Genomic DNA, 19702 nt, shown 5'->3' with positions numbered 1-19702 from the left:
GTCCAAATGCAGTTCGTTTCAGAGCCGCATGAGATTCAGTCCTGACTCTGTGACGCGTGTTTCATTATTCTTAATAATTATTTGTAAAAAGGCCCAACAGTAGATTTTCCATGAAGGCATTAAAATGTTATTTATTCTAATAATAATAATAATAATAATAATAATAATACCACCACATACTATGAACATCACAGTATCTCCTGATAAACACTGTGATAAAACCTTCCTTTTGCAGGCACAGTGACTGCTACCTGCATTCAGGAAATCTCGTCTTATTATCGCCACACCTGCCCCCACCTGCAAGAGCACAACAGAGAAACATCCACCCTTCAAAGCAGCGTTTCCACCCACCAAACACCAAAACAAACACGTCGTTGTGAAATTCATCCAGATTAAGGCCTGACTGGGATTTCCACAAGTTCACAAAGATCTGATTCAAAACTCATCCACGAGGATAAGAACCCAACAAAAACCAGAGTGATGGATGTGTCTGAGGTTTTTGTGGACGGCCGTACAGAACGGAGCTCACATTTAGTTCAAAATCTAACCGCAGCATTTAGAGAAACTCCTGGGATTCATACTTCTGTGACTCTACTGTACACACTGGTTAACCTTTAACCCGTCTGGCAGCAGTGCTACGAAGCACACTAACCGAGGAGACGAGGAGGCAGATGGACAGACAGGAGCTGTAGACATAATCCTGCTGCTAATGATTCAACTGCTCTGAGAAAACACACCAGCAACACCGAGCTGAGCCATCAGACGCTCCTCCATCCATGACTCAGTTCAAACCTTTACCAAGTGATTATTTTGCAAATGTCACATATTACTATAAAACAGAAACAGAGTGTCAGTTGGACAAACATTCAGCCATCGATTACCCCGTCACTTAACTGGAAGAGAAATGCTTTTGTCTTATTAATAAACAATAATAAACACCCAAAACCACGTTTTATCTGTCAGAACAACTACTAAACCTTTGGATGTATTTATGCACCATATTAAAAACATTTTCTTAAATGCAAAAATATATAAATAATGTCAAGTAGAGTCAAAGGTCAAATAAAATAAAACAAATATGCAGTCAAAACTACGGCATAAAAACGGACCTGTACCGTCTTCTTGGCAGGCTTTCTGACGTTAGCGAAGTTTTCATGCTGCTGTTACAGCAGCCGGGCACCCCACGCCCCCCTTTAGACTCACCCCTGTTTGCCTCTCTGTAAAATAGCAGCCTGCCGTCAGCCTTCATCAAGCTTAAACTTACAAGCTTTCACGTTTCCACAGTAAAGGTTTTAATGGTGATCACAGCCACCGCGCTGCTGTTTTCTTTCACTCAGCCTCAACGCAGCGTGACAGTACGTGGTGTGTAAACAGTCTCCGCCCCCACGTTAAACTGTGCCAGCGCCATCGTCCCTGCTGCTGTTGTGTTCTCAGTGTTTCATAAAAACGTTTCTACTGCAGGTCTGCTTTTAGCAGATGTGGGAGAAACGCTCGTTTTAATAAAACGGCTTAAACACAAAGAGAATTTTTTATAATCAAATAATTGGAATTACTCGATGAATCGTTGATGAATCACACTCACTTGGATTGCACAGGTCGCCTGATAGACGGGAACCATCTGCAGACAGACGGTCAGCGTGCGGACACGAGGCTCTGTCACCGAGCACAACTCAAGGCGACTCGGCTCGGCAGCTGGTTGTATCCCGGTTGTATTCCTGGAGAACAGGAAGAGTTAAATGTGACTTCCTGTGCATGTAGACAACAAGAGACATGTGATGTTCACTGATTCAGCAGTTAACTGCTGTAGTATCACAAACGTGGCCTCTTCCAATCGCTGACTGACGACAAAAAACCAAAACCACCGAGATAAACTTCTGTTATGGAATAAAACAGATGCTAACCATGTTTAGCTTTGAGGACGTAACTTGATGTTGGAAAAAAGTGATAAATCTCAACATATGTTAATGCAACATTCACCATTCTAACATTTTACATTATGTTAACAATGTCACATCGTGACTGAAGTACTGCGATAACATCGTGGGGATGTGGGATGACTCCCACCTCGACAAGTGGTTCAGCGAGTTTGTGTAAGGAGAGCAAATGAAAACACACTGCAGCAAACAGAAGCATGGCTCAAAAGCAGAATATAATGAAATATATTTTACACGTGATGACCTGTGGATAAATAAATATCTGACCTCTGGGGTTTGTCCTTGATGCTCACTGGGCTGTCATTCTCAGCTCATTGTTACTTAACTACCCTCTCATTTCTGACGTGTTCTCTCGTTTGTTTGAGTGTAAAACTGATTAATAAAGCTAGGAAAGCCCTGCTTTGGAGGCCTATCGGGGGTCCTGGCTGGGCGTGGGGCTCTCTGGAGGCCTGGGAATGGCGAGGAATCACCCAGGAGTAACTGAAAGACGTTTCTGGAGACAGAAAGGTTCCTGTCAGATCTACAGAGACCCTGAAACGGCTAAACTATCTGTTATCCTGCTACGGCTGATTGTTTTTTTTGTTTTCATCAGTAAAAACAATCAAACTACACATTAAAAAGCTGTGACGTTACCCACGCTGCACCTCCAAAGGCAGCAAACACCATTTTTCGCACAGACTCCTAATCTGCCTGTGCAAAAATGACTGAGTGGATTAGCTGCTGGCATTCATACCGCGGGGCTCCTCTCAGATCAGACTTTCTGCTCAACTGCCTCCAATGCCACACTTAATTAAAGGCGGCCAGGTGGCGAGACCTCCAGCAGCTGGAGAGAAAGAGGAGCCTGTTTCTGTGAAAATCCACCCTGAGAAGCTCTGGCTCCGGCACAGAGCTCCGCCAGCCGGGCTTTTCCCCAGCAGCAGGACAGAATCAAACCCGCCGTTCTGACGGAAACTTGGCCCGGGCGTCGCTCTCTACGCTACACGTCCCACACAGGCTGAATCCACGCCGCGGTGATTAACAGGCTGCCGGGCATCCTCTGTGAAGCACTGCGGGAGTAGGAAGACGAGGCTGGGAAAGCTAGCGTTGCCCCCACATCGGCCGGCATACTTTGCATCTATCTGTGATTTAAAGGTAAAACTAGGGCTGGGCGATATGGCCTAAAATCCATATCGTGATATAATTTGAAGCATAAGTGGTAACGATATATATCACGATATATTCTTTTCTTCTGTATAACGTATTTTCCACACTATAAGGCTTAAAATCCTCTAATTTTCTCAAAAATTGAAACTCTAACCGATTTGGGCAGAAATCTGTTAAAATGTTTTAGTACAGCTTTGGTAAGCTGCACTGCTTGATGGATTGTCAGAGCATTACGGCTGCCGTAGTGAGGAGCTTCGCGGAGTAATCTGGGTCCAAAACGCCGTCCTATTCAGGTCCCAAAGTCAAACGAATACTGAGAGTTAAAAACGGTCTAAATTCTTCCATCTTTAATAAAATGATCAGCGTTGCTGCTTTATCAGGTGTAACTATGAAGTTTAACATCCAGGCATCCATGAAAACAGAATTTATTACACTTAACGAGTTAGAAGTTAGCAGGAAGTTAGCAGAAGTTAGCTCGCTAGTTTTGCTAGTTACCTAAGCATGATGTAGCATGTTCTGACTGAGAGATTTCTGAAAACATTCAAACGTACAGCTCTGCTATCACTTCCAACATGAATGAAGACAGAAAACTAAACAGCAGATATATCTGACTGCTTTGTTTTGCTTAATGTGTCTTATATTCCCGTGCACCTTATGGTCCAAAAAATACGTATTTGACTTTTTTATTTGGCACACTGCAGTTTAATGTTGCAAAGCACCTCTTTTTAACTTCAGTGGATATTATACATGGTTATGCTCAGGATATGTCAGCCCATTTCTACTGGAAATGTTTTTTGGTTAAACTTTCAGCAAGGAATTTGCATTTGCACTGTTACATTTTTATAAAGCTTTAATGTACATAAAAACCAGCTTCTTGTTTAAGTGAAAATAAATGGAAGGTTTTTTCTTTTGTGCTAGTGAAGTTGTGGAGTTGTATGCTGTCTCGCATCAATTATATCGTCAGTTATATCGTTATCAAAAATGTTCAAATATATATCGTGACAAATATTTTTGGCCATATCGCCCTGCTCTAGTCTCCACTGAAGACATACTGAACAGAGGTGAGCATGGACATTCACACTCCAGGTGTAGGGATGGGTAGGTTCTGACATAAACGGTAGTAACCAGACCGAAAAGCAGCGCACATTTCGGTGCTTTATTTTGGTGCTTTTTTCCCCGAGATGTCACACACTTTGGATTCTAGCCAATCATTTTACATTTCCAAGCGTAGTAGGCGGGCCCAGGTACGTACGTTCTTTTAGAGCAGAGCTACAGATTAAAAATGCCCAAGGCGAAGCGGTCAAAGTCTGGCTGTACTTCACAGCAAAAGATGCAAACTCAGCAGCAACAAGTGCTTTAAGCTGATACTGTGCAAAGGCCGAGAAATGCGCCGTATGATAGCTTGCTGCGAGACCTCACACCGAGCACATCTACTGCGGGTGTGGTGCCTGTTATCGGACCCGGAGTTAGCAACATCCCCCAAGAACCCGAAGAGTAGAGTCCTGGCCCCTAGCCCTGCCAGTGTAGCAGAAATGATGAGGATGATGAAGCAGCAGCAGCCGTTCTTCTCTGCGTGAGTAGCTTAATGTTGTTCATGTGTAATTTACGTTGAGTAGGCTAACCACGTTATTACATTAATGCAGGTAAGGTGAACTAGCAAACATCATCATAGCTACATGCTGCTGTCCTCTTGTTTGATAGCGTGATACCATATATGCCCTATCCGATTGTTCAGTCTGACGTCACTAGCCGTGTCTGGGTCTAAACTCCGCTGCAGGTCCATATATCAAACGATCACTGTGGCATTACTGAGAGTTGAAAAACTGTCTAAAGTCTTTCATCTTTAATAAAATGATCAGCGTTCTGCTCTACCAGGTGTAACAATTGAGTTTAACATCCAGGCATCCATGAAAATGGAATTTATGACATTTAACGGAGTTAGAAGTTAGCAGGGAGTTAGCTCGCTAGCTTCTATCTAAATACAATATAGCATGTCCTGACTGCGGGGTTTTGGAAACAAATCCAAACGTACAGCTCTGTTATCACTTCCAACATAAATGAAGACAGAAAACTAAACAGCAGTGACGTTTGTAGGGTTACTGAAGTTGGGCTAGCTGGTATATAATGATGTGCTACGTGACCGCTAGCGACACAGCTATGTTAGCATAATATGAACAAGCTAACTTTTTTTCCACTGGATAAAAGTTACCGTGAGTGTTCTCGGTGGTCAGGAACAAATGTAATCGCATGGCAGGGTGCTGTAAAAGGACCAAACTTCAGCCAGGAGAACAACTGAGATAATCCATCCACAATACGAGGTTAGTCATTCATATACTGCTGCATGGGCTGGGCTGTAGTTACATCCTAAGGTTTTAAAAACTGAGCTTAAATAAATGATTAGTGGTAATAAAAGCCGAGGGAGGTCAACAGGGATCACTGACTGTTTTAGGAGCTTTTTGAGATCAAATAGAAGAAAATACAAAACATTAAACATGTTAACAACACAAAAGCCATATTAAACGCAGACTACTTTAGACCCGGAAGTAGGATTCGTCATGTCATCACTGAACAACCGGATAGCTGCAGAAAAGGCCATCATTGTTATCTTTTTACAAACAGCTAAACATGAGAGGTTTTAGGACAAAGTTTGTGTTTTCCATTGTTTAAGCATCGGTTCCAACCAAAGGAGGTATGTTGTATCAACAGAAAAGGCTAACTAGGTTACCATTTTTGCAGAAAAAAAAAAAAAAGAGACTGCTAAAAATAAAAACATAAGAGATTTTTGGACACAGTTGATGTTCTCCATTCTTTAAGCACCGGTTCGAGCACCGTTTAAGCACCGGCACCGTTTCAAAAGTACCGGTTTGGCACCGGTACCGGATAAAACCTAAACGATACCCATCCCTATCCAAGTGTCCTAACAAGACACTTTCACAAGCACACAAAAAGCTGAACAGTGTGCTTTATTGTGTGAACTCATTATTGTGCAAAGTAAAACTGACTTAGTGATCATTCATATGTGTTCAGACTGACGGGGATTCAGCTCATAAATCATGACCCGGTGCTCTGCCAACAGCTGCCTTTATAAGATAGTTACTGGTATCAGTAACTCTGCCTCTGCATTCACATGCTGTCGCATCAATGCTGCACCACACAGCACCAAGTTTGACCGTCCAGTAAGAGAAAACGACAAAATCTGTCACTGACGTAAAACATTTTTTAATTAAGGTTTCATTTATTCAAGCCAAGTTACATTTGGCTTATAAAAATAAAATAAATGCACGTTTTGACCCCAAAAACAAAGACAAGCCAACTCTGATCGGTACTGATATCAGCACCCATGAGGACATCGGTCACAACATATTCAACATTAATCCCGATACTCAGTTTAGTCCAGATATTTTCCACTTTACGAGCTTTAAATGTTCTTATAGAACCCTCCTTGCACAATTATTAATGATTACACGGCCATTAAAGCAGGATTCAGGTGTCATTTATCTACAAGTGCTTCAGCTGTTTATTATCCTCTCCTCTGCATTTAAGAAACAAAAATGTCTGGCAGCAGTGTTGCCAACTCCTCAGTAAGGAAAATCGCTATTGGCGGTTCTAAAAGTCGCCGCCAAATGACGTCATCGCCTAATTTGCATAATTGGTCATGCTAATGTAATTGTAACCTACACTGTTGGAGAGAGAAATAACATCGTGGAAGAGACAAAGTGAGTAAAAAACGTCCTAAATGCATTTAGAGTTTATTTAGAACTACAAATTAAATTTATTTTAGTAATTATTGTTTTTTTTTAATGTCACAATTCCAACCCTGCTTGTTTACCCAGGCTTGGACCGGCAAAAGTGACCCGAAATTGGCGCTCTGGTGGAGTTACTTGGTGTGTGTGTGTTTATAAGTAGTTTTAAACCTTGTGATCCACAAAACAGCATAACAGTAAAGGAAGAACTGACTCCGTTACAGTCAGTGCAGGAGCAGCGGCTTCGCTCATGCGCGATTCATTTGCAGTTTGGGCGCACAGGTGTGAACGTCTCCTGCAGCTGGGGGAGGACTGTCCTCCGCCTGTGAGCGCTTTGGCACGGGCGAGGTGCCCACGGCAGCACCGCTGCCTGTTGAGTGTATGAGCGATCCGCGTTTTCACGTCAAAAAGTCGTCATAAATAAGTCTCCAATAACACCAGAAAAAGTCGCCAGATTTGTCGCTAGTCGCTTTTTTAGAAAAAAAGTCGGTAAGGGGGTCTGAAAACTCGCTAAATATAGCAACAAAGTCGCTAAGTTGGCAACACTGTCTGGCAGTCTGAAGACGCTATAAACAGAAGAAAAACTCCCATGCAGCTAACAGCCGGTTCATGTGAAGACACGGTGCAAACACCCAACCGTGGCTGCAGTGGAGCAAAGGGATTTACAGCCAGTGAAAACAGGTCAGACACTGAGGTGCTTACAGCAGACACACAGTGCTGAGGACACTGATGATGACGATAACACAAAGTGCTCCTGTGAGGGACAGCTGGCAAAAACAATCCACCTTATACTGACAGATGAAGCCACAGACAGAGTTCACTCAAAATCCTGAAATTCAAACTGAGGAACAGAAGCTCTTAAACATCTTTGAGCAGCGTGACGACACCATGTGGTTAAAAACACCTCGAGGCCAAAGGTTCAACCTCAAGCTAAACAAAACATCCCCAACACGAGACCGTGAGGGTGAGTGCACCGGTACAGGTCAGAGGTCAGCCCACGCGGTTCCAGCCCTGTTGCTGTCCACGCCTCATTTCTACCGATTGACATTATGGGTCCTAATACAGCGGCGCCGTGGCGAGCCGCAGCAGCTCCTGCTGTTTTTACATTTTTCTTGTTCTTTCTAATAATTTCACGTGTCGTCGTTTCCATGCTTTACAGCAGTTTGTTCCAACTCTGGCCATTAATCATTTTTCACATTTCCCTTTCTGATGTTAATGAGTCATTTGCTGTGTTTCTCTCATAATTTCCTCTCATTTTGAACAGTTTCCAGTCCTTTTAGATTAGTCATTGATTATTGTTCCTTTCATAATTTTCCTTGTAGTTTCCAACAATTTTCCACCTGCTTTCCAGTTATTTACTCAGTGTCTGTGTTGTTTTCTGTGGACAGTTTGGAAGGCTGACTCTGTTTGGCTGTTTGTTGACATGCTGCACACGGACGACCACGTTTCATGCACCCAAACTGTCTCTAAGATTAGACTCAGGACGGGTTTGTGACTCCTCCTTACTTACTTTGAAGAATCAAACATCTCTGAACCACACGTGCAAACCTTCATCGGTTTAGTCACAGTTCAGGTGATGAGGGTGAAGTGAGCAGCAGCGCCTCCTGGGCCTGATGCGACAACCGCCAGAAAACAAACTAAACACAGAACGGTTCACCTGCAGAGCTCTGTCATGCAACTGTCAGAGCCAGAAGTGGAAACACCCGCATCCTGTTTAACCGTTAACGTGTTCAAACATTACAGCGAAAAGTGGCTTCAGTGAGAAAATACACTTCATACTCGACATGCTTCCTCCCTGAGAGACAGACCTTTACTGCAGGCGCCTCAGCTGCTGCCCGTTTCTGGGTCTTTCTGTCCACGGTGGCGTCTTCTGTTTGGATGCCGAGCCGGCCTGAAGTCCGCTGATCGACTCAGACATTTAACACTACTGCCCTTCTTTCTCTTGGGCTGCTCTTTGGTTGCTTTCTCAGCATGTTTTGGGTCCTTGTTTACTGTGAAGCATCAGCTTATCAGGTCTGAGAGTAGCAACAGAGCAGTAACTGCCCTGCTCGAGATAACCAATGAGGACAGGGGTTACTAGAATAGGTCTGCATGTTAAATACACACTGAAAAAACAATAAAACTCCCACTTTCATGCTGTGGTCTAAGGGTTTTTCTCCCTAGATAACTTTAGCCACACACGGCTTACAAATTTCTACCTGACGGCTTTGACTTACGTCAACGACTTACGTCAACGGTGATTTTGTATAAATCAGGACTTTGGCTGTGAACAAACACAGTGGGAAAAGCCACTCGCTGTGGGCCAGCTGTGCATCATCGCACACTGAAATCTCACTTTTAACCAGGAAAAACTTGCAAAACAACCGTTATTGTAGTACATATATACAATTTAATGCTTTAAATAAGATATTATTTAATTTGCCTCGACAATGAATTCAATGGGGGTTTCCAATAGGGCATAGGCATAGACATTTTTGCAGGATATTTATATGCATAGGGTGCTAGGGCTGGGTATCGTCACTCATTTCTAGAATCGATTCGATCCACGATTTGATTCAATTCGATTCGATTTAAATCTGGGAAATTTTTCCTCAGACAGTCAGAAATATTATAATTCAGATCAGTACATTTATATATTTTTGTATCTATAAAAAGGAAGCTGACACTTTCCAGACTTTATCAAAGATGTGAGCGTCACAGTGAGGCCTTTGTGTCAAAGCAGCTGAAGATAAAACACAGAAAAACATGAAGGAGATTTTCCTGTTCTGGGATTTTATAAAAGTATTCTGCAGTACATGAAAAACGAAAGAAAACCATTAATCAACACATGAACATTACCTCTGAAGTTACAGCGGTTTTATTAGAGACACAGCGTTTTGCATTTTGCTTAATTTTAAAAAGTTTACATTTGTTCAGAAGCCTGTTGAACGGCAGAAATTAGGTTTTCTTTTCAGAAGTGAGTAAAAGGGATAAAAACAGCCGCCGACAGCCTGTAAACAACGAGCGAATAATGAAGAAAACAGATTTTTAGACGGGAACTGTTCTTGAAGTACAGAGAGAGAGAGAGAGAGGGCATCTTTTTTAGACTTTGCATCGAGAAAAAGTTGGTTTGATTTTGAACTAATCAAATGTGTGGGACTAGTTTGCTAGTTGTCACTATTATCACTAGTCAGCACTGGCCATGCTAGTCATTTCAAAAAGCAAAACGAGACCTCGGATGCAAGCAGTGGAAATCAGCTTCCTCCAACGTGTTAGCATAGGGTGAGGAGTTTGGTTATTCTCAAGCAGCTGCTACTCCTCCATATTGATGGGAGCCAGTTGAGGCTCTCAACTCCGGGGTAAGGCATTCCAGCTGGGCATGAGGAAGCCCCAGGGTAAACCTAGTAATGGAAGATGCCTGCCTAACCACCTAACCACCATGGACTTCCACTGTGTGTGTTTTGTCCAGGTGTGCTTTCGCTGCACTGGCAGTGTGTCTGGGATCATTATCGTGCTGAAAATGAAGCAGCTGCTGATCAGATGTTCCCAGATGTTACTGCGGGGTGGATCAAACTCTGACGGTACTTTTCTACGGTCACAAACGACACCGGCTGAACAGCAGGCCGAACCACGACAGAGCCTCCACCGTGTTTCACACACGGCTGCAGGCTCACTGTCGGACCTCTCTCCTGACCACCTCCGTACATACGGACCATGATTTGTATCTTTCGCTCCATCAGACCCATTTTCAGTCCAGTTCTTGTGTAACTTTCGTACCTCAGCCTTGCCTCCTGCTTTACTTCTTTAAGAATGGCTTCCTGAGAGCCGTCCTGCTACTGAGACCATTTCTGATGAAGCTTCAGTGAGCAGTAGATGATCAGCTGAAGGTCCAGATGCACCTCTCAGGGCCTGCACCAGGTCTTTGCTGGATCTGCCCCTCTTTGGTTCAATCCTCGGCTCCTCCAGTCTGCATGTCAAGTATCCTTGGGCAAGATACTGACCCCAAGTTGTGTCTGATGCATCCATCGGAGTATGAATGTGTGTGTGTGTGTGTGTGTGTGTGTGTGTGTGTGTGTGTGTGTGTGTGTGTGTGTAGTTAGACAGCACTAAGTATAGAGAAAGTTCTTGTGAGAATGGGTGTGACTGGGAGAATGTGACATGTTGTATCGAGCGCTTTGAATAACTCCAGGAGAGTAGAAAAGTGCTCTACAAGAATCAGTCCATTTACGATTCCTAAGGAAACACCGCACACCACGCTGAGATGTGCAAAGTTTTCATAAATGCCATTATATGACAAACTGGTATCTTCGTCATAACAAAGAGCTTTAATTTGTAACTTAAAACATCTGAGTTATCTTTGCTCAGGCATCTTATTTACACACACACACACACACACACACACACACACACACACAAAACACTGATTCACCCTTCCAGCCCTTTTATGCTTGAATGATTCAGAGTAGAAACGCTCAAAAAAAAACAAAAACAAAACAATAACACAATAACAACAAAAAAGCACGACTCTGAAAATGGTCAGGTACAAGGACTGGATTTAAAAAGAGTGAAGTGAAAAAGCAGCTAATGTCCAAAGAAGAACTTTGCAAGACCTTCAGAAATCCCAGAGAACAATTTCTCAGTACGGACTGTGTTTTAAATTTTAAACCAAAGTCACCACGAGTTGAATAAATTCCAGATTCACACTTTTGGAAGTTGCTCCTTTCATGGACACGGACAGGAATCAGCACATGTTAAACTTGTGTTAAGGACACAAAAACAAAGGTGGCGAATTCACGCCTGTGAACACACATCAATAGATTAGAAGCCACGACCTCCTAATCTATTGATTTCCCCATCAGATTAACACACCTCCCATTAGTGTCAGTGTACTTACTACAAAGATAACGATGCAATGCCTGCTGTGCCCTTTTGTGTGTCTCCACACATGCAGGTGTTGCTTCAGAGCGAGATTAGAGCACTACAGTGAGTTCAGTCCAGCAGGTTAGCCCACATACAGTACATTTATAGGCCTGCAGTCACCGTCTAATGTTACACAGCCACAATAATGTGACATTTATCGTGCTGCAGCTGGAGGTTTAATTCACTCATGCCAACTACAACTTTTCTAGGAACTGTGCATCACAGTGACAAACAAAGCAGATCCAGGAAATCCATCTGAGGGGGTATTTACATCATGTGGCTAGCTTTCAAACATCGCCTTCGCTAGGACCTCCTGCACATTTGCATGTGTGTGTCTTTGGGGCAGCAAGTCGTACGGTTCTGGGTGTGTGAAGCTGGGTAAAAGAAGGATATGCGTGCTAGAACTAAACCCGGAGCCACCTGAGCTAACTGGTGCTAGCTCATGTTAGCTGGGTTTATCGGGAGCTCAGTTCGCTGCATGCTAGCACAAAGCTAACACCGCCCCACAGCGGCTTTAAAGCCCTGAAACTGTCACCAGCCACACTCTGGGGCATCAGGGCTTCACCTCCAGCACCGATTAACACGCAGGTACCGAGCACAGCTTAACTAGCTAATCCGAGGCCCACCGTGGCCCGCTGCAATGCTAGCGAGATCCATTATCGGACGCAGGCTACTTTCAGCCCAGCCAGGTAGAATTTAGCCTTCTCTGCTGAACTTTAAAACAATCATGACGGTCCGCAGCCCTCACAGCAGCCACTGAAGCTGGACCCAGCCACACCGACAGCACGCAGGACACACTCAGTGCGTGTAACGGGTAACCTGACGTCCTATTGGTCGCCTGGTGGACACAATTACCGATGCGGCGCTTTCAGCCTCCCCGCGATCCATTATCGGACAACCGTTGAACACCACCTCTCGTCGGGTGGTGTTTTCTCATTGACGGGGCAGCTTTTATTAAGCAGCAGGCTACAGTGTCTGACAGGACACCAGAGCTCTGATCTAAATCACTCATCAGGAGATAATGAAATACTGCAGAAGCTCAAAAACATCACAGCGATGCTTCAAAAGCTCTGTGCATCACAGGCAGCTCACCGCGAACAGTTTACCCCGTGACCGCGACGCAAACCGTTAAATATATCCGCAAATATGTCTGGCTTAATACGGAGGTTTTAATTTTTGCTGCTGGGTAAAGGCGAGGGTCAGGCGAGGACGTGTCCGATGATGGACGCATGCTTCCCGGTCTCTCCAGACAAAGACGGCAGTTAGCCTCCTGAGCTAACCCCCAGGATAGCTAGCAGGCTATCCCGCGTTTTAAAGAAGTGGATCCAAAACCCAGACAGGGTGCCCCTCCGAGGCCCCCACTTACCCCGATTGGAATCCCTGTCCGACCAATATTCATGTACACTCCATAGGTTGCGATAAATCCCGGTGAAACGATGAGGACAAGCTCCGAAAGCTGCTGGGCAAACAGGCGGACCAGTCAACGTGCTCCCAGCTCACTGGACCGCAGCCATCACACGGTCACATCCCGGAGAAAAGCGGAGAGCGGCTGCGAACGGCGACGTTTAACGGGCGCTTCTCCGCGCTGGCCGGGGGGACAGCTAGTTCCAGGCATTCCGTGAAGCACTGTGATATTCCCAGAGTTCCCACGTCGGCGATATTCCCACTAACAGAAGCACAGACAGCGGCAGACAGACAAACAGCACCGCGGGGCTAAATGGCTGTTGAGTACAATGCAGCCAAAGCCCGGACAGCTGGATCTGGACCTGGAGTCAGCGCATGCGCACACAACAGCCGTTTTAAGCTTTCATTCTTACACCTCAGGTTACAGTAAGCCATATTTTACTTCTTACACATTAATAATACTGTTATTAATATATTATCACACAGTAATTTTCTGAATCTGGGTTAAGTATCTTTTATAATTAAAACACACCTACACTAGCTCAGAGAGCAACTCCCACTGAAGGGCAGGGGCTACACTGAAACTTCATGAAACGTGTTTTATGATGTTCTTAACATGCTGCCATCAGCCTGCTTTGTGGAATTCTGCATGTTTTCATTGGTTATTTGTGCTGATGTCAACACCGGTAATATGTAAATCTGGTGTAGTATATGAATGTTTGTGTTATTGTGAAGCCACATAATGTTCTGAAATAATAATGTTGTAAAGCATTAAAACAAAAAGTTATTTTGTGTTTGGAGTTGATCCAGTGGAAACAAAAGTTTTTTCCCAATTCTTGTGAACCTGACCTTTGACCTATGACCATGACCATGACATAATAAAACAGTGTAGTGTGTTTTATTATCTTTACCTACATGATTGAAGGGAATTGGCTGAAATCTTTGGTAAAAATCTGAGTTCAAGATTTATTCATGCAGTGTGTGATTCTGAAAAACGTTATGGTGTTATTGTGATGACGTGGGGCATCTACCATTACACAAAACTTGAAAATGACCTCTAACTGTGGGTGCTAGAGTGCTAACCCACCCTGCAGTAACATCTGGAAACATCTGATGTGCAGCAGCTTCATTTTCAGTATGACAGTGATCCCAAACACACTGCCAGTGCAGTGAAAGCATACTTAGATAAATACCCAGTGGAACACCATGAGAGCCCAGACCTCAGCATCACTGAAGCAGTGTGGGATCATCCTGACAGAGAACAGAACACAAGGCAGAAGCATCCAAAGAAGAACTTTGAATGTCCTTGAAGAAGCCTGGAGAACTGTTCCTGAAGATCCTCACAGAAAAGGTGTTCATGCCAAATATTGACTTTTAAGCTCGTTAGAATTGTACAAAGATATTGCAGTTTCATGTTTGCACAGGTGTCATTAAACCACTCCACCCATTTCTCATTTTCCTACAAAATAAAAGGAAATGAAGAATGATTCAAGACTTTAAACACCGAAGGACCTTCTCATCCCATGATGCATCACAAATCCCAGTATCCACAGTGAACGACTTCCAACCTTCTTGAGTTGAATTCTTTACAGAGCATATTAAAGGTTTTAGTTATTCAATTCAATTTTATTTATATAGCGCCAAATCACAACAGCAGTCGCCTCAAGGTGCTTTATATTGTACAGTAGATTGTACAACAATAGATTCAGAGAAAACCCAACAATCATATGACCCCCTATATGAGCAGCACTTTGGCGACAGTGGGAAGGAAAAACTCCCTTTTAACAGGAAGAAACCTGCAGCAGAACCAGGCTCAGGGAGGGGCGGGGCCATCTGCTGCGATTGGTTGGGGTGAGAGAAGGAAGACAGGATAAAAGACATGCTGTGGAAGAGAGACAGAGGTTAATAACAGATATGATTCAATGCAGAGAGGCCTATTAATACATAGTGACTGAAGAAGAAACACCCAGTGCATCATGGGAATCCCCGGCAGCCTACATCTATTGCAGCATAACTAAGGGAGGATTCAGGGTCACCTGGTCCAGCCCTAACTATATGCTTTAGCAAAAAGGAAAGTTTGAAGCCTAATCTTGAAAGTAGAGATAGTGTCTGTCTCCTGAATCCAAACTGGAAGCTGGTTCCACAGAAGAGGGGCCTGAAAACTGAAGGCTCTCCCTCCCATTCTACTTTTAAATACTCTAGGAACAACAAGTAGGCCTGCAGAGCGAGAGCGAAGTGCTCTAATAGGGTGATATGGTACTACAAGGTCATTAAGATAAGATGGGGCCTGATTATTTAAGACCTTGTATGTGAGGAGCAGGATTTTGAATTCTGGATTTAACAGGAAGCCAAAACAGGAGAAATCTGCTCTCTTTCTAGTCCCTGTCAGGACTCTTGCTGCAGCATTTTGGATCAGTTGAAGGCTTTTCAGGGAGTTTTTAGGACTTCCTGATAATAATGAATCACAGTCGTCCAGCCTGGAAGTAATAAATGCATGAACTAGTTTTTCAGCGTCACTCTGAGACAGGATATTTCTAACTTTAGAGATGTTGCGCAAATGGAAGTAAGCAGTCTTACATATTTGTTTAAAGACATAAAGACCTGGATGGCCGCTAACTTTCTGCTTCTTAATTCAGATCAAACTGAGGTTATTGTACTCAGCCCTGAAAAGCTTAGAAATATGGTATCTAAGCAGATTCTTACTCTGGATGGCATTACCTTGGCCTCCAGTAACACTGTGAGGAACCTTGGAGTCATTTTTGACCAGGACATGTCCTTCAACGCACATATTAAGACATTCCTGCAGTTTAACTCATTGGTGTGTGTTATCTGGCTTCATGGACAGATAGAGCTGGGTGTCATCAGCATAGCAGTGTAAATGTATGCTATGTCTTCTAATGATGCTGCCTAAGGGAAGCATGTATAATGTAAACAGAATTGGTCCTAGCACTGAACCCTGTGGAACTCCATAATTAACCTCAGTGTGTGAAGAGGACTCTCCATTTACATGCACAAACTGGAGTCTATTAGATAGATATGATACAAACCACTGCAGTGCAGTACCTGTAATACCTACAGCATGTTCTAATTGCTCTAATAGGATATTATGGTCGACAGTATCGAACGCTGCACTGAGGTCTAGCAGGACAAGCACAGAGATGAGTCCATTGTCAGAGGCCATAAGAAGATCATTTGTAACCTTCACTAAAGCTGTTTCTGTGCTGTGCTGAGCTCTGAAACCTGACTGAAACTCTTCAGATAAGCCTCTGCAGATGTGCAGTTATGAACACTGCTATTCACCAGATCAACAGTAAAGCGGCTGCTTAGGTGGATTCTTCAGTTCAGCTGCACATTCTTTGTTTCATACTTCCAGAAGCTCCCTGTTGATCTGTGCTGGTTGATGGTTCAAACAACTACAGACATGTTTGAAATGACAGTGGACACCTTTTAGGAGAGCTGTTAGAAACCTGGCAGACCTGGAAGTGGCCATAACAAGGGAAAAAAAGGAAAACTGGAAAAACACACAAATACTTCAAACAAATACTTCAGTTGCTCCTGAACCACAAGGTAAACTTATTGGCGCTCAACAGTTATTTAGCATCAATTATTTAGTTGTTTTGATTATTCGTTTGCAGTTTTGTCGTTGATAACAGCGGCAAATTGTTCATATTTGAGTCCACAGATTCACCTCACCTGGCACGCATCAGACTAAATAAAGGGCGAGAAAAAAAAACTGCTTCTGCATCCTTCTGCCCCTCGGCGGGGTGTTTGGAGTGTGTGGGAAGACGTGATTGATGAGTTAATCACGTGCCACCTGAAATTAGACTGTGAATCAATCAGGATTATGTTTGCGTGGTGATTCGGAGTGACAGTCTGCCAGCGTGGCGAATTAGAAGTAGAGTGAACAGATAAAGCCCGTGGAGCTGATACGGAGCTCTGCGGGGGCTTCGTGAGGGAAACTCCAAACCAAATCCATCCATCGTGAAGGCTGAGTGAAAACAGGTGGCCGTAAGCTCCACTGTAAGAGGCACTTTCATAAAGTCGTCGATTTTCTTGTCAGACTTGTTGATAATAAACCTGCTGCTCCTCCTTACAAAGCTTCAGCTCATTAAAAAGGCCTCTTCCTACACAAGTGACGCTGCAGCAGAGTTAACTGCACTGTTATGTTCTCACAGATTTGAGAAGAGCATCAGCTACGGCGGCTGTGAAATAGATGACTGAGGTTCTGGTTTCATAGCAGCCGCACCAGCCAAGAAACACAATCCTCTTCAGAGGCAGAGCGCTGGCCGGTGCACACTTTCCCCCTTCAGCTTAACTGGAGCTGACGGCTCAATAAAAGGAGAGAGCTGTTTGTCTGCCGTCATTATTTCCGTGCTGTCTCTGGGCTGCAGTCCGCGGAGGGATCCACATTATCTCCTCAGAGTTTAAACTCCAGCTCTGCTCATGCTTTACATCCCGATCTGCTCGCGGCTGTGCAGCAGGTTTCTAAAGCTGACCGCTGAGAGAAACAGGTGAATGGAAGGGAAACTTATTAAAGCCCGGAGCTAAGAGGCCAGGAGGCATTTCTCTGACCAGCAGGGGTCGCTCCAAACACTCAGATGGGCTGCAGAAGTTAAAGGTGAACCAAACCGTGCACTGTGGAGAGTCCCAGGAAGTCTGGATCCAGTGAAGCCACAATTGCGCGCTTCCTGTTGTAAAGCAGCCAAAAGGACCTCCAGTCCTCTGTGTTTGCATCATCAAAGATGCAGAACTACCTGTGACTGAGCCCCTGGCCTGGATGTTCTTTACGGCTCTAAACGTCGGGAACAGTGCCGCTGGATTATCTAACCGGGGTGGTGGTTCCCCTCTTTAAGAAGAAGAACACAGGTCAGCCAGGCTGTCAGAGCTGTGGTCACTTGTGGTCAGCTCAGTATCAGAGAGACTTGAGTCTGTGTGGGAGCCAAAGGCGCTGCTATTCAGGGCTGCTGTTCGTCATCATGTCCTAATTTCTGAGGACAGAATTTCTCGGTGCAGGGTGAAAGGTGTCGGGCTTGGTGATCTCAGGGTCTGCTTTTTACAGATGATCTGGTCTTTCTGGCTTCATCAAGTGATGACCGCAAGCTTGGGTGGGTTGAAGACGTGTGTGCAGGGGTGAGGACAGTAACCACCATTTCTGAGGTCATGCTTGGTTCTGAGAGAGAAGGATGGGCAGCTCGTGTTGGGGATGAGCGGATGCCTGGAGTTTAAGTATCTCAGGTCCTATTCATGACTGAGGGGAAAGACGAGCAGGAGCTTGACAGAGGCATCGATGTGAGTCTGGAGGATGGAAGCAGCATAGACGGGTTTCTTCCAGAGGATTCAGCAGTCGTGGAGTCAGTGAGGACCCCAGTCATTCAGAGCACAGCTGCTGCTCTTTGTTACTGATTGGAGCTGACCAGGATGCCTGCTAGGTGAGGGGCTCTGGGCATGTCCTACCCGGACGACACTCCAGGGTGATTTCAGGACATGATGGAGAGGTTATGTATCTCAGCGCATCCCTGCTGCCCACACGACCCAGATCAGTGACTTAAAATGGACAGATGTTACATGATGTAGTTCCATATCCTCTAACCCAGGGGTCAGAAACCTTTAACACCCAGAGAGCCATTTGGACGCGATTTCCACGCAAAAAAAAAAACACTGGGAGCCGCAAATACTTTTTTACACCTAAAATGAAGATAACACTGTATATATTGTTTTTTACCTTTGTGCTTTGTGTGAATAACTAAGGTGTGCTGCTTATGAAATCCATGAAGTGCTACAGAGAAAATTACATTTTATTTTTGTAATTAACACATTTTGAACTCTTAAAGAAATATAACCAAAGCAAAGACACCCAGCTGAACTAAAATGATCCAGAAACAAAAACTGTTATATCGCCTTTGGGCTTTTGGAGCCTTGACCTGACTTTTAAAAAAAATAATTGAAAATGAAAAATAGATATTTGCAAAATTCTGCCTAAATATGTATTTTACCTGGTTAATGTGTGTGGCGGGGCGTAACTGAGCGGCACCCGCAACTAGTGATGGTAGATTTGATTCTTTTTACTGAATCGAGTGTTAATGAGTCACTCACCAAAGTGAATCGGTTTTTGAGTCATTTGATTCACTGAGTCAGTCGACCAGAGAGTGCAAAAAATGTACATTTTCACTCAAACTTAATTTGTTTCTCTTTTCATGTAAATCCTACTGCTAAGATGAATGATTCTAAAAGAAAACAACTATTTTACAGAGCAAAAAAGAGCAAAAACATTTCTAAAATTAAGCAATTTCCTATCAAAATTGCTTAATAAACATTTATTTTGTTTATTTTTATTTTATTAGTATTTTCCTTAAATGTGTCAAATATATATTTTCTCATCTAAATGTCCACTGAGCTGTGAGCCAGGGGGCGGTAATGCGCCTTAACATTGGTTGCCAACCAAGAAGAAGAAGAAGCTGTGAGCCAGGAGGGAGGGGGTGAGTAGCTCAAATGTGCTGTTAGCATGTTAGCAGAGCGATGCTACTGTGAACCGAAGAGCTATTTTCTTGATGTGAGCTTCTACTCAGGGTTTTTTCTTCC

The 19702-nt window shown here is 43.9% G+C and overlaps 1 protein-coding gene across 3 annotated transcripts in view; it reads right to left on the bottom strand.

Annotated features, from left to right (window-relative positions):
* znf609a (zinc finger protein 609a) overlaps positions 1 to 13471 on the bottom strand; it is a 31525-nt gene extending 18054 nt beyond the window's left edge. For 2 of the 3 annotated variants that reach the window (XM_024803068.2, XM_024803065.2), the window contains exons 1-2: positions 13086 to 13471; positions 1583 to 1715 (exon numbers count right to left, since the gene is read on the bottom strand). The gene's annotated coding sequence lies outside the window, so the exon portion shown is untranslated. The remainder of the gene's footprint in view (positions 1 to 1582; positions 1716 to 13085) is intronic. The other variant, XM_024803067.2, reaches the window with a different exon arrangement.
* Positions 13472 to 19702: the final 6231 nt, after the last annotated feature.

The sequence above is a fragment of the Maylandia zebra genome, linkage group LG7, assembly GCF_041146795.1.
Source record: "Maylandia zebra isolate NMK-2024a linkage group LG7, Mzebra_GT3a, whole genome shotgun sequence".
Lineage (NCBI taxonomy): Eukaryota > Metazoa > Chordata > Actinopteri > Cichliformes > Cichlidae > Maylandia > Maylandia zebra.
This window is presented reverse-complemented; position numbering and strand designations above follow the sequence as displayed.